The following is a 12,500-nucleotide window of genomic DNA, read 5'->3' as shown; positions in this document are numbered from 1 at the left end:
TGAGAACCACACGTCAGCCAGACACTATCACACACTACTCTCTGCCTCTAACAGGCACACACACAATATCTAACCACCAGCATGGAAGAACATCCGGTGCATCCTCTCCGCCACATTACACAATCCACACTATCATAACCAGACCGGGAGGTCCACCCAGAAAACAGAATATCCCACCCTTCCGACATCCGCCATTGCTCAGCTAAGCCACGAACACCCACACATGTCCTACACAGGGGTGCACCCAACATCACAATACTGCCTCCTGTCACAGTACACAAACAATGGCAGGAATGAAAGACACAGATCTGCCACAACCTTGGAATCGGAGCGCCGCCTGTCATGAGCCACAAGTGCATCCTGACGTGACAAATCGGATGATCCCGCAGGCATGCACTTACGATAATCACTATCAACGAACCTGCCGCCCCCTCCCCCCCCAAAATACACCTTTCCCTACAACGTGTACCTTAACCTAAGCTATATTGTACCTTAACCTAAGCGATATTGTACCTTAACCTAAGGTATATCGTACCTTAACCTAACCTACATTGCGCCTTCACCTAACCTACGTTGTACCTTAACCTAACCTACGTTGTACCTTAACCTAACCTACGTTGTACCTTAACCTAACCTACGTTGTACCTTAACCTAACCTACGTTGTACCTTAACCTAACCTACGTTGTACCTTAACCTAACCTACGTTGTACCTTAACCTAACCTACGTTGTACCTTAACCTAACCTACGTTGTACCTTAACCTAACCTACGTTGTGCCTTAACCTAACCTACGTTGTGCCTTAACCTAACCTACGTTGTGCCTTAACCTAACCTACGTTGTGCCTTAACCTAACCTATGTTGTGCCTTAACCTAACCTATGTTGTGCCTTAACCTAACCTATGTTGTGCCTTAACCTAACCTATGTTGTGCCTTAACCTAACCTATGTTGTGCCTTAACCTAACCTATGTTGTGCCTTAACCTAACCTATGTTGTGCCTTAACCTAACCTACGTTGTGCCTTAACCTAACCTACGTTGTGCCTTAACCTAACCTACGTTGTGCCTTAACCTAACCTACGTTGTGCCTTAACCTAACCTACGTTGTGCCTTAACCTAACCTACGTTGTGCCTTAACCTAACCTACGTTGTGCCTTAACCTAACCTACGTTGTGCCTTAACCTAACCTACGTTGTGCCTTAACCTAACCTACGTTGTGCCTTAACCTAACCTACGTTGTGCCTTAACCTAACCTACGTTGTGCCTTAACCTAACCTACGTTGTGCCTTAACCTAACCTACGTTGTGCCTTAACCTAACCTACGTTGTGCCTTAACCTAACCTACGTTGTGCCTTAACCTAACCTACGTTGTGCCTTAACCTAACCTACGTTGTGCCTTAACCTAACCTACGTTGTGCCTTAACCTAACCTACGTTGTGCCTTAACCTAACCTACGTTGTGCCTTAACCTAACCTACGTTGTGCCTTAACCTAACCTACGTTGTGCCTTAACCTAACCTACGTTGTGCCTTAACCTAACCTACGTTGTGCCTTAACCTAACCTACGTTGTGCCTTAACCTAACCTACGTTGTGCCTTAACCTAACCTACGTTGTGCCTTAACCTAACCTACGTTGTGCCTTAACCTAACCTACGTTGTGCCTTAACCTAACCTACGTTGTGCCTTAACCTAACCTATGTTGTGCCTTAACCTAACCTATGTTGTGCCTTAACCTAACCTATGTTGTGCCTTAACCTAACCTATGTTGTGCCTTAACCTAACCTATGTTGTGCCTTAACCTAACCTATGTTGTGCCTTAACCTAACCTATGTTGTGCCTTAACCTAACCTATGTTGTGCCTTAACCTAACCTATGTTGTGCCTTAACCTAACCTATGTTGTGCCTTAACCTAACCTACGTTGTGCCTTAACCTAACCCATATTGTACCTTAACCTAACCCATATTGTACCTTAACCTAACCCATATTGTACCTTAACCTAACCCATATTGTACCTTAACCTAACCCATATTGTACCTTAACGTAACCTAATTTGTGCCTTAACGTAACCTAATTTGTGCCTTAACGTAACCTAATTTGTGCCTTAACGTAACCTAATTTGTGCCTTAACGTAACCTAATTTGTGCCTTAACGTAACCTAATTTGTGCCTTAACGTAACCTAATTTGTGCCTTAACGTAACCTAATTTGTGCCTTAACGTAACCTAATTTGTGCCTTAACGTAACCTAATTTGTGCCTTAACGTAACCTAATTTGTGCCTTAACGTAACCTAATTTGTGCCTTAACGTAACCTAATTTGTGCCTTAACGTAACCTAATTTGTGCCTTAACGTAACCTAATTTGTGCCTTAACGTAACCTAATTTGTGCCTTAACGTAACCTAATTTGTGCCTTAACGTAACCTAATTTGTGCCTTAACGTAACCTAATTTGTGCCTTAACGTAACCTAATTTGTGCCTTAACGTAACCTAATTTGTGCCTTAACGTAACCTAATTTGTGCCTTAACGTAACCTAATTTGTGCCTTAACGTAACCCATGTTGTGCCTTAACGTAACCCATGTTGTGCCTTAACGTAACCCAATTTGTGCCTTAACGTAACCCATGTTGTGCCTTAACCTAACCTATATTGTGCCTCAACCTAACCTATATTGCGCCTTAACCTGACGCACGTTGTCGCTGAACCTGCTCTGTAATTGTTATGCAACTCGTTAAATTAGTGTAGTGTTGCCTAACCGCAACCCTCGCAATATAGTTCGCTATTCGCACTGCCCGGTCCCCTGTGTATCGCGTCATGTTAAACACCTTGCAGGTGTTGCTGACTTTCCACATGCTCCTGCTATACACTGTAATGTGGATAGCAGCAGGACGTACATGCCCCCCCCCCTTCCCCCCTGCCTTCGCAAGCTGGTCGTTGAGAAGTTTGCATGTTCAATGCCCTTCGCATGCCGACGTACTCAGCCTACGTTGTGGTACGGCCTGTCACCTGTCCGCCGATGTACGCAAAACCCACAAACTGTACTGCACATTGGTCCGTATGTACTGAATGATACATCGTGGCACATGTGTGACCGTACGACGACTGCGCCTAGCAACGGCAGACCATACAGTCCAAATATTGTGCACGCAGCTACGTGTCGTCTCCCTATAAGAGCTGGATTGCAGTGTGGTACGCCATTCAGACGTGTGGGAGGAACGGACGCCCTGGATGGCGATCAGCATGAGCAGTCTGTTGATGTAGTGGAGCGTGTATTCGGACGTAGTCGTCTCTTCTCACACACCGTGATAGCATGTTGCACCGCGTTCCACATCTGCGACATCCTGCAGAGGCCGGCTGACAGTCGTTCGCGCAATGGACACCGCATACGTACGGGGGCTACCTTCCACGTGTTCTCGAGGCGTGCACATGTTGTTGCGTCTATGTGGGCAGACGTAGTGTGTTGTGACACCTGACACAGGCATGCAATACTCGTTGCAAATGGCGATGGACGTCTACGTTTGCTGGTGACGTTACGCAAATGAACAACAGGTAACCCGTTGTGGTGCGGTTGTTCTCGCTAGAGGTGAATCAGTGTTGGCGACGATCGGTCGAGCTATTAACCGGTTGTTTCAGGGATACCCACCATGCCCACGAACGTGAAAGGGGACCCACCATGCCCACGAACGCGAAAGGGGATCTGGGTGTGAGGCGATACGCGGCGGTGGCTGGGTGGGACCGTCCCCGGCCGGTGAGGGGGGGCCGCCCGGCGTGCTGGCAGCGCGGTGCGTGGGCGCACGCGCTACAGCCGGCTGGTGGGGGCGGCCAGTGGCAGGCGCGCCGGCCGACGGACGCGGCAGGCGGCGCAGCTGCGCGCCGGCGCCCCCTGCTCGCGGCGCCTTGCGGCCAAAGTAGGTCCTCGCGGGCCCGGTGCGAAGCGCGGTGGCCATCTGCAGTGTGCTGGTCCGATTGAGGACTGTGTGCGCTGAGGATGCGCCGCCGCCCGGCGCTCGGCGCCGCGACGCCGTCTGCTGCTCGGTCGCCCCAGCGGTTCTCGCAGGTGGTTTGTATCGCAGCTGTGCGGACGTGTTGGCGCGTGCGCTGTGCTGGGAGAGTTCGCTTCGGCACCCAAGTGGGGCTTTTGTCCTTCTGTGGCGCTGGCGTTGGAGCTGCCGGTCACCGTAGGTGGCGCGTGTTGTCTCCCGCCGGCAATGCCACGACAGCACGCTCCCGGGCCTCTGTCGGCAGCGGCAAGCTCAGTTGGGAGCACGGGTGGTCGCACCTAAAGCGTCTACTCGCCTAACTCCGGGCGATTGCGCCTCTCTCGAACCCGACCAAGTACTTAGGACGGCGCTGCGCGCCGCCGGGACCTGAGAGGGTTTCGAGGTGTGTTGTGCAGGGGAGCTCAGCCTCCTCCTGTTTGCAGAATAATTGAGCGGACGCTTGCGTGTTCGCGCGGGCCCCCGGGACACACTCCCGGGCGGCCGGCTGCTCAGCTCTAGTTGACGCAGCTCCCTGGTTGATCCTGCCAGTAGTCATATGCTTGTCTCAAAGATTAAGCCATGCATGTCTCAGTACAAGCCGCATTAAGGTGAAACCGCGAATGGCTCATTAAATCAGTTATGGTTCCTTAGATCGTACCCACGTTACTTGGATAACTGTGGTAATTCTAGAGCTAATACATGCAAACAGAGTCCCGACCAGAGATGGAAGGGACGCTTTTATTAGATCAAAACCAATCGGTCGGCTCGTCCGGTCCGTTTGCCTTGGTGACTCTGAATAACTTTGGGCTGATCGCACGGTCCTCGTACCGGCGACGCATCTTTCAAATGTCTGCCTTATCAACTGTCGATGGTAGGTTCTGCGCCTACCATGGTTGTAACGGGTAACGGGGAATCAGGGTTCGATTCCGGAGAGGGAGCCTGAGAAACGGCTACCACATCCAAGGAAGGCAGCAGGCGCGCAAATTACCCACTCCCGGCACGGGGAGGTAGTGACGAAAAATAACGATACGGGACTCATCCGAGGCCCCGTAATCGGAATGAGTACACTTTAAATCCTTTAACGAGTATCTATTGGAGGGCAAGTCTGGTGCCAGCAGCCGCGGTAATTCCAGCTCCAATAGCGTATATTAAAGTTGTTGCGGTTAAAAAGCTCGTAGTTGGATTTGTGTCCCACGCTGTTGGTTCACCGCCCGTCGGTGTTTAACTGGCATGTATCGTGGGACGTCCTGCCGGTGGGGCGAGCCGAAGGCGTGCGACCGCCTCGTGCGTGCTCGTGCGTCCCGAGGCGGACCCCGTTGAAATCCTACCAGGGTGCTCTTTATTGAGTGTCTCGGTGGGCCGGCACGTTTACTTTGAACAAATTAGAGTGCTTAAAGCAGGCAAGCCCGCCTGAATACTGTGTGCATGGAATAATGGAATAGGACCTCGGTTCTATTTTGTTGGTTTTCGGAACCCGAGGTAATGATTAATAGGGACAGGCGGGGGCATTCGTATTGCGACGTTAGAGGTGAAATTCTTGGATCGTCGCAAGACGAACAGAAGCGAAAGCATTTGCCAAGTATGTTTTCATTAATCAAGAACGAAAGTTAGAGGTTCGAAGGCGATCAGATACCGCCCTAGTTCTAACCATAAACGATGCCAGCCAGCGATCCGCCGCAGTTCCTCCGATGACTCGGCGGGCAGCCTCCGGGAAACCAAAGCTTTTGGGTTCCGGGGGAAGTATGGTTGCAAAGCTGAAACTTAAAGGAATTGACGGAAGGGCACCACCAGGAGTGGAGCCTGCGGCTTAATTTGACTCAACACGGGAAACCTCACCAGGCCCGGACACCGGAAGGATTGACAGATTGATAGCTCTTTCTTGATTCGGTGGGTGGTGGTGCATGGCCGTTCTTAGTTGGTGGAGCGATTTGTCTGGTTAATTCCGATAACGAACGAGACTCTAGCCTGCTAACTAGTCGCGTGACATCCTTCGTGCTGTCAGCGATTACTTTTCTTCTTAGAGGGACAGGCGGCTTCTAGCCGCACGAGATTGAGCAATAACAGGTCTGTGATGCCCTTAGATGTTCTGGGCCGCACGCGCGCTACACTGAAGGAATCAGCGTGTCTTCCTAGGCCGAAAGGTCGGGGTAACCCGCTGAACCTCCTTCGTGCTAGGGATTGGGGCTTGCAATTGTTCCCCATGAACGAGGAATTCCCAGTAAGCGCGAGTCATAAGCTCGCGTTGATTACGTCCCTGCCCTTTGTACACACCGCCCGTCGCTACTACCGATTGAATGATTTAGTGAGGTCTTCGGACTGGTACGCGGCATTGACTCTGTCGTTGCCGATGCTACCGGAAAGATGACCAAACTTGATCATTTAGAGGAAGTAAAAGTCGTAACAAGGTTTCCGTAGGTGAACCTGCGGAAGGATCATTACCGACTAGACTGCATGTCTTTCGATGTGCGTGTCGTGTCGCGCAACACGCAGCTACCTGTACGGCTCGCAGTAGCCGTGCGCCGCGTGCGGAACCACGCGTTCGTCTCAAAACTAACGGCAATGTTGTGTGGTACGAGCGCTGAAGCGCTGGAGCGGCTGGCCTGCGGCACCTGGCGCCTGGCGCCGGTTTTGAATGACTTTCGCCCGACTGCCTGTCCGCTCCGGTGTGGAGCCGTACGACGCCCATCGGCCGTGAGGCCGTTGGACACTGAACGCTGGAACAGGGCCGCCACACGCCTCAGTCCCGCCTATGCAACTGTCTCGAAAGAGATGGTGGAAACTATGAAAAGATCACCCAGGACGGTGGATCACTCGGCTCGTGGGTCGATGAAGAACGCAGCAAATTGCGCGTCGACATGTGAACTGCAGGACACATGAACATCGACGTTTCGAACGCACATTGCGGTCCATGGATTCCGTTCCCGGGCCACGTCTGGCTGAGGGTCGGCTACGTATACTGAAGCGCGCGGCGTTTGCCCCGCTTCGCAGACCTGGGAGTGTCGTGGCCGCCTGTGGGGCCGGCCGCGTCTCCTTAAACGTGCGATGCGCGCCCGTCGCCTGGCGGTTCGCATACCGGTACTTACTCGGTAGCGTGCACAGCCGGCTGGCGGTGTGGCGTGCGACACCTCGTACAACGACCTCAGAGCAGGCGAGACTACCCGCTGAATTTAAGCATATTACTAAGCGGAGGAAAAGAAACTAACAAGGATTCCCCCAGTAGCGGCGAGCGAACAGGGAAGAGTCCAGCACCGAACCCCGCAGGCTGCCGCCTGTCGTGGCATGTGGTGTTTGGGAGGGTCCACTACCCCGACGCCTCGCGCCGAGCCCAAGTCCAACTTGAATGAGGCCACGGCCCGTAGAGGGTGCCAGGCCCGTAGCGGCCGGTGCGAGCGTCGGCGGGACCTCTCCTTCGAGTCGGGTTGCTTGAGAGTGCAGCTCCAAGTGGGTGGTAAACTCCATCTGAGACTAAATATGACCACGAGACCGATAGCGAACAAGTACCGTGAGGGAAAGTTGAAAAGAACTTTGAAGAGAGAGTTCAAAAGTACGTGAAACCGTTCTGGGGTAAACGTGAGAAGTCCGAAAGGTCGAACGGGTGAGATTCACGCCCATCCGGCCACTGGCCTCCGCCCTCGGCAGATGGGGCCGGCCGCCCGCGCGGAGCAATTCGCGGCGGGGTCGTGTCCGGTTGCCTTTCCACTCGCCGCGGGGCGGGGCCGTTCCGGTGTGCGGTGGGCCGCACTTCTCCCCTAGTAGGACGTCGCGACCCGCTGGGTGCCGGCCTACGGCCCGGGTGCGCAGCCTGTCCTTCCGCGGGCCTCGGTTCGCGTCTGTTGGGCAGAGCCCCGGTGTCCTGGCTGGCTGCCCGGCGGTATATCTGGAGGAGTCGATTCGCCCCTTTGGGCGCTCGGGCTCCCGGCAAGCGCGCGCGGTTCTTCCCGGATGACGGACCTACCTGGCCCGGCCCCGGACCCGCGCCGCTGTTGGCTCGGGATGCTCTCGGGCGGAATAATCGCTCCCGTCAGCGGCGCTTCAGCTTTGGACAATTTCACGACCCGTCTTGAAACACGGACCAAGGAGTCTAACATGTGCGCGAGTCATTGGGCTGTACGAAACCTAAAGGCGTAATGAAAGTGAAGGTCTCGCCTTGCGCGGGCCGAGGGAGGATGGGGCTTCCCCGCCCTTCACGGGGCGGCGGCCTCCGCACTCCCGGGGCGTCTCGTCCTCATTGCGAGGTGAGGCGCACCTAGAGCGTACACGTTGGGACCCGAAAGATGGTGAACTATGCCTGGCCAGGACGAAGTCAGGGGAAACCCTGATGGAGGTCCGTAGCGATTCTGACGTGCAAATCGATCGTCGGAGCTGGGTATAGGGGCGAAAGACTAATCGAACCATCTAGTAGCTGGTTCCCTCCGAAGTTTCCCTCAGGATAGCTGGTGCTCGTACGAGTCTCATCCGGTAAAGCGAATGATTAGAGGCCTTGGGGCCGAAACGACCTCAACCTATTCTCAAACTTTAAATGGGTGAGATCTCCGGCTTGCTTGATATGCTGAAGCCGCGAGCAAACGACTCGGATCGGAGTGCCAAGTGGGCCACTTTTGGTAAGCAGAACTGGCGCTGTGGGATGAACCAAACGCCGAGTTAAGGCGCCCGAATCGACGCTCATGGGAAACCATGAAAGGCGTTGGTTGCTTAAGACAGCAGGACGGTGGCCATGGAAGTCGGAATCCGCTAAGGAGTGTGTAACAACTCACCTGCCGAAGCAACTAGCCCTGAAAATGGATGGCGCTGAAGCGTCGTGCCTATACTCGGCCGTCAGTCTGGCAGTCATGGCCGGTCCTTGCGGCCGGCCGCGAAGCCCTGACGAGTAGGAGGGTCGCGGCGGTGGGCGCAGAAGGGTCTGGGCGTGAGCCTGCCTGGAGCCGCCGTCGGTGCAGATCTTGGTGGTAGTAGCAAATACTCCAGCGAGGCCCTGGAGGGCTGACGCGGAGAAGGGTTTCGTGTGAACAGCCGTTGCACACGAGTCAGTCGATCCTAAGCCCTAGGAGAAATCCGATGTTGATGGGGGCCGTCATAGCATGATGCGCTTTGTGCTGGCCCCCGTTGGGCGAAAGGGAATCCGGTTCCTATTCCGGAACCCGGCAGCGGAACCGATACAAGTCGGGCCCCTCTTTTAGAGATGCTCGTCGGGGTAACCCAAAAGGACCCGGAGACGCCGTCGGGAGATCGGGGAAGAGTTTTCTTTTCTGCATGAGCGTTCGAGTTCCCTGGAATCCTCTAGCAGGGAGATAGGGTTTGGAACGCGAAGAGCACCGCAGTTGCGGCGGTGTCCCGATCTTCCCCTCGGACCTTGAAAATCCGGGAGAGGGCCACGTGGAGGTGTCGCGCCGGTTCGTACCCATATCCGCAGCAGGTCTCCAAGGTGAAGAGCCTCTAGTCGATAGAATAATGTAGGTAAGGGAAGTCGGCAAATTGGATCCGTAACTTCGGGATAAGGATTGGCTCTGAGGATCGGGGCGTGTCGGGCTTGGTCGGGAAGTGGGTCAGCGCTAACGTGCCGGGCCTGGGCGAGGTGAGTGCCGTAGGGGTGCCGGTAAGTGCGGGCGTTTAGCGCGGGCGTGGTCTGCTCTCGCCGTTGGTCGGCCTCGTGCTGGCCGGCGGTGCAGGATGCGCGCGCCTGCGCGGCGTTCGCGCCCCGGTGCTTCAACCTGCGTGCAGGATCCGAGCTCGGTCCCGTGCCTTGGCCTCCCACGGATCTTCCTTGCTGCGAGGCCGCGTCCGCCTTAGCGTGCTCCTCCGGGGGCGCGCGGGTGCGCGGATTCTCTTCGGCCGCCATTCAACGATCAACTCAGAACTGGCACGGACTGGGGGAATCCGACTGTCTAATTAAAACAAAGCATTGCGATGGCCCTAGCGGGTGTTGACGCAATGTGATTTCTGCCCAGTGCTCTGAATGTCAACGTGAAGAAATTCAAGCAAGCGCGGGTAAACGGCGGGAGTAACTATGACTCTCATAGTTACTGGGCAAGTGAAGCGCAATACATGGGCCATGCCCTCTTAGCCTCTCCTTGCCTGCGGCTTCCCCCCTTCCCGTGGGCCCGCCGATACGCCAGTCCTTGATAGGACTGGTAAGCAGAGTGGAAGTCCGCACTTGGGGCTTTGGGGGGTTACCAGCCCCCCATCGCATAACCCTTAATGTTGGGACAACAAGAGAAGAAAACACGGGTACCGGGCCTTCCGCTGAAGGACCCGGCCTAACAGTCCCGACTGCTAGCCTGCCAACCGTCCCTGAAGTAGAGGAGGCCGTGGAGCCATGGTTCCACTGCAGCATTTGCAGCCGTGCCTTCCGCAGCAAGATCGGGCTCGGACAACACCGCCGCCGCGCCCATCCGGAAGCGGCAAATGCGGAGATTGCAACTGATAGGAAGCGAGCTCGGTGGGCGGAAGAAGAAATGCGGGAGCTCGCCCTGGCGGAGGCTAGGCTTCTCTGTGCCAGTGACTCCAAAGTCCTCTTTGCAAACCAGGAGCTTCTACCCCTGTTTCCGCACCGTACCCTGGATGCCATCAAGTGCAGGAGGAGGACGGTGGCACACAGGACGATGGTGCGGGAATACGTAGAGGAGCTGAGGCGGGAACAACAGACGCAGCATGGTCTGCGCCATTCACCCGTCCCGGAGTCGCTGCCGGAGGGGCCACCCTCTCCGCCGGAGCTTGAGCGCCCGCCACAAACATCTGTAGTCGACGCAGCCATATGGAGGCACCTCGCCGGCCTGCCGCGGTCGGCCGCGCGCTTCTCGGCCCTGGACGACCTTGTGCGTTTGGGGCCGGGTACGCCGTTGGCAGTGGTCGCGGCTGGGCTGCCTGAGGCCCTCCGAGCTGTTGGCTCTGAGGAAGCAGAAGCAAGGAAGAGGAAGACGTCGCGCCCGCCATCCAAGCAGCGGTCTGGTGGTGGCCCTCCGCTCTCCAAGCGGAAGCGCCGCCGGTGGGAATATGCCAGATGTCAGGATGCCTTCAGGAAGAATCGCGCGCGCTGCGTGCGTGGCCTCCTGGATGGCACCCTGCTCCAGCCGCCGTCGAACATCCCAGGGCTGGTGGACTTCTGGCGCAGCCTCTTCACGACAGAGCCACCTTCCAACGCTGGCTCCATTCCCGATCGGCTTCTCCCGCGCTCGGAGTCTGTTGACTTTGAGCGCCTATGGAGGCCGATCACTGCAGAAGAGGTTGCGGCCGCCTTGCCGCCCAGAGGCTCCGTTGCCGGCCCTGACGGCCTCTCGCCGGTGCAGCTGCGCCGCCTTCCAGCGGAGGTCACCACCAAACTCCTAAACCTTTTCCTGCTTACCCGCAAGCTTCCCCCTTCCCTCCTCCGAGCCAGGACCTCTTTGCTCCCTAAGACAGCCGCCCCAGCATCCCCCGCTGACTTTCGGCCCATCACCGTCTGCTCGGTGCTAGCCCGAACCTTCCATAAGGTTCTGGCGACTCGCCTTATGCAGATGTGTGCTGTGGACGAACGTCAGCGGGCTTTCATCCCAAGGGATGGGATGCTGGAGAACACTTTCCTCCTCGACCGGATACTCGTCGGCGCCGTCCGCCGCTGTCGTTCTGTGTTCATGGCATCCCTCGATGTGTCCAAGGCGTTCGATTCGTTGGACCATGCGGCTTTGCGTCCTGTGCTTAAAGCCCATGGTCTGCCGGACGAATTCATTGACTACGTCGAGGGCTGCTATGCGGACAGCACGACGGTAATTACGGGGGGTGGCGACGAGTCCCCGGCCGTGCGGCCAGCAAGAGGTGTTCGGCAAGGAGATCCTCTGTCCCCTCTCCTGTTCAATTTCGCTGTTGATTATGTTCTAGGTCAACTGCCCTCTCACGTAGGTGTCAAGGTGTTGGGCCGCCAGACGAACGCGGCGGCCTTCGCGGATGATATCCTGCTCTTCGCCTCCACGAGGGGGGGCCTGCAGTCCCTTATCAACGCAGCAGTGGCAGCCCTCGACCAGCTGGGGCTGCGGGTTAACCCGCGGAAGTGTCTCACCCTCGCACTCGTGGCGTCCGGCCGCGAGAAGAAAGTAAAAGTGGATGCGAGCGTCACCTTCACGGCCGGCGAAACCACCATGCCGGCGTTGGGAGTGGGTGAGACCTTCCGCTACCTGGGACTGCAGTTCTCCTCCTCTGGGCGGTGTCTCTTCCATCCGAGGCACCACATCGAGGAGCAGCTGTCGATCATCACGCGGGCGCCGCTGAAGCCGCAGCAGCGGCTCTTTGCACTTCGTGAGGTCCTTCTCCCGGGCCTGTATCATGGCCTAGCACTGAGTCGCACCCGCATCGGTGCGCTCAAGGCCATGGACAATTGCGTCCGAGCCGCCGTGAGGAGATGGTTCCGCCTCCCAGCCGACACCCCCTTGGGCTACTTTCACGCTCCAATTGCCCATGGGGGCCTTGGGATTCCATCAGCCCGCTGGATAGGGCCAACCCTGAGGCGGGGCAGGCTCCTCACCCTGTTGCAGCTCGAGACCACCACCACCGACGCAGAC

At 56.2% G+C, this 12,500-nt stretch overlaps 2 non-coding genes and 1 pseudogene across 2 annotated transcripts; all 3 read left to right on the top strand.

The window, feature by feature from the left end:
* The first annotated feature begins 4,501 nt into the window (after positions 1 to 4,501).
* On the top strand, positions 4,502 to 6,410 carry LOC126454649 (small subunit ribosomal RNA). The gene has a single exon (XR_007585291.1). It is a non-coding gene; the product is annotated as a small subunit ribosomal RNA (ribosomal RNA).
* A 353-nt stretch (positions 6,411 to 6,763) lies between these two features.
* On the top strand, positions 6,764 to 6,918 carry LOC126454657 (5.8S ribosomal RNA). The gene has a single exon (XR_007585296.1). It is a non-coding gene; the product is annotated as a 5.8S ribosomal RNA (ribosomal RNA).
* A 188-nt stretch (positions 6,919 to 7,106) lies between these two features.
* Positions 7,107 to 12,500, top strand: part of LOC126454653 (large subunit ribosomal RNA) — a 7,809-nt pseudogene continuing 2,415 nt past the window's right edge.

This window comes from Schistocerca serialis, unplaced genomic scaffold, assembly GCF_023864345.2.
Source record: "Schistocerca serialis cubense isolate TAMUIC-IGC-003099 unplaced genomic scaffold, iqSchSeri2.2 HiC_scaffold_994, whole genome shotgun sequence".
Lineage (NCBI taxonomy): Eukaryota > Metazoa > Arthropoda > Insecta > Orthoptera > Acrididae > Schistocerca > Schistocerca serialis.
Note: the sequence above shows the minus strand (reverse complement) of the source record. Positions and strands in the feature narration are given on the sequence as shown.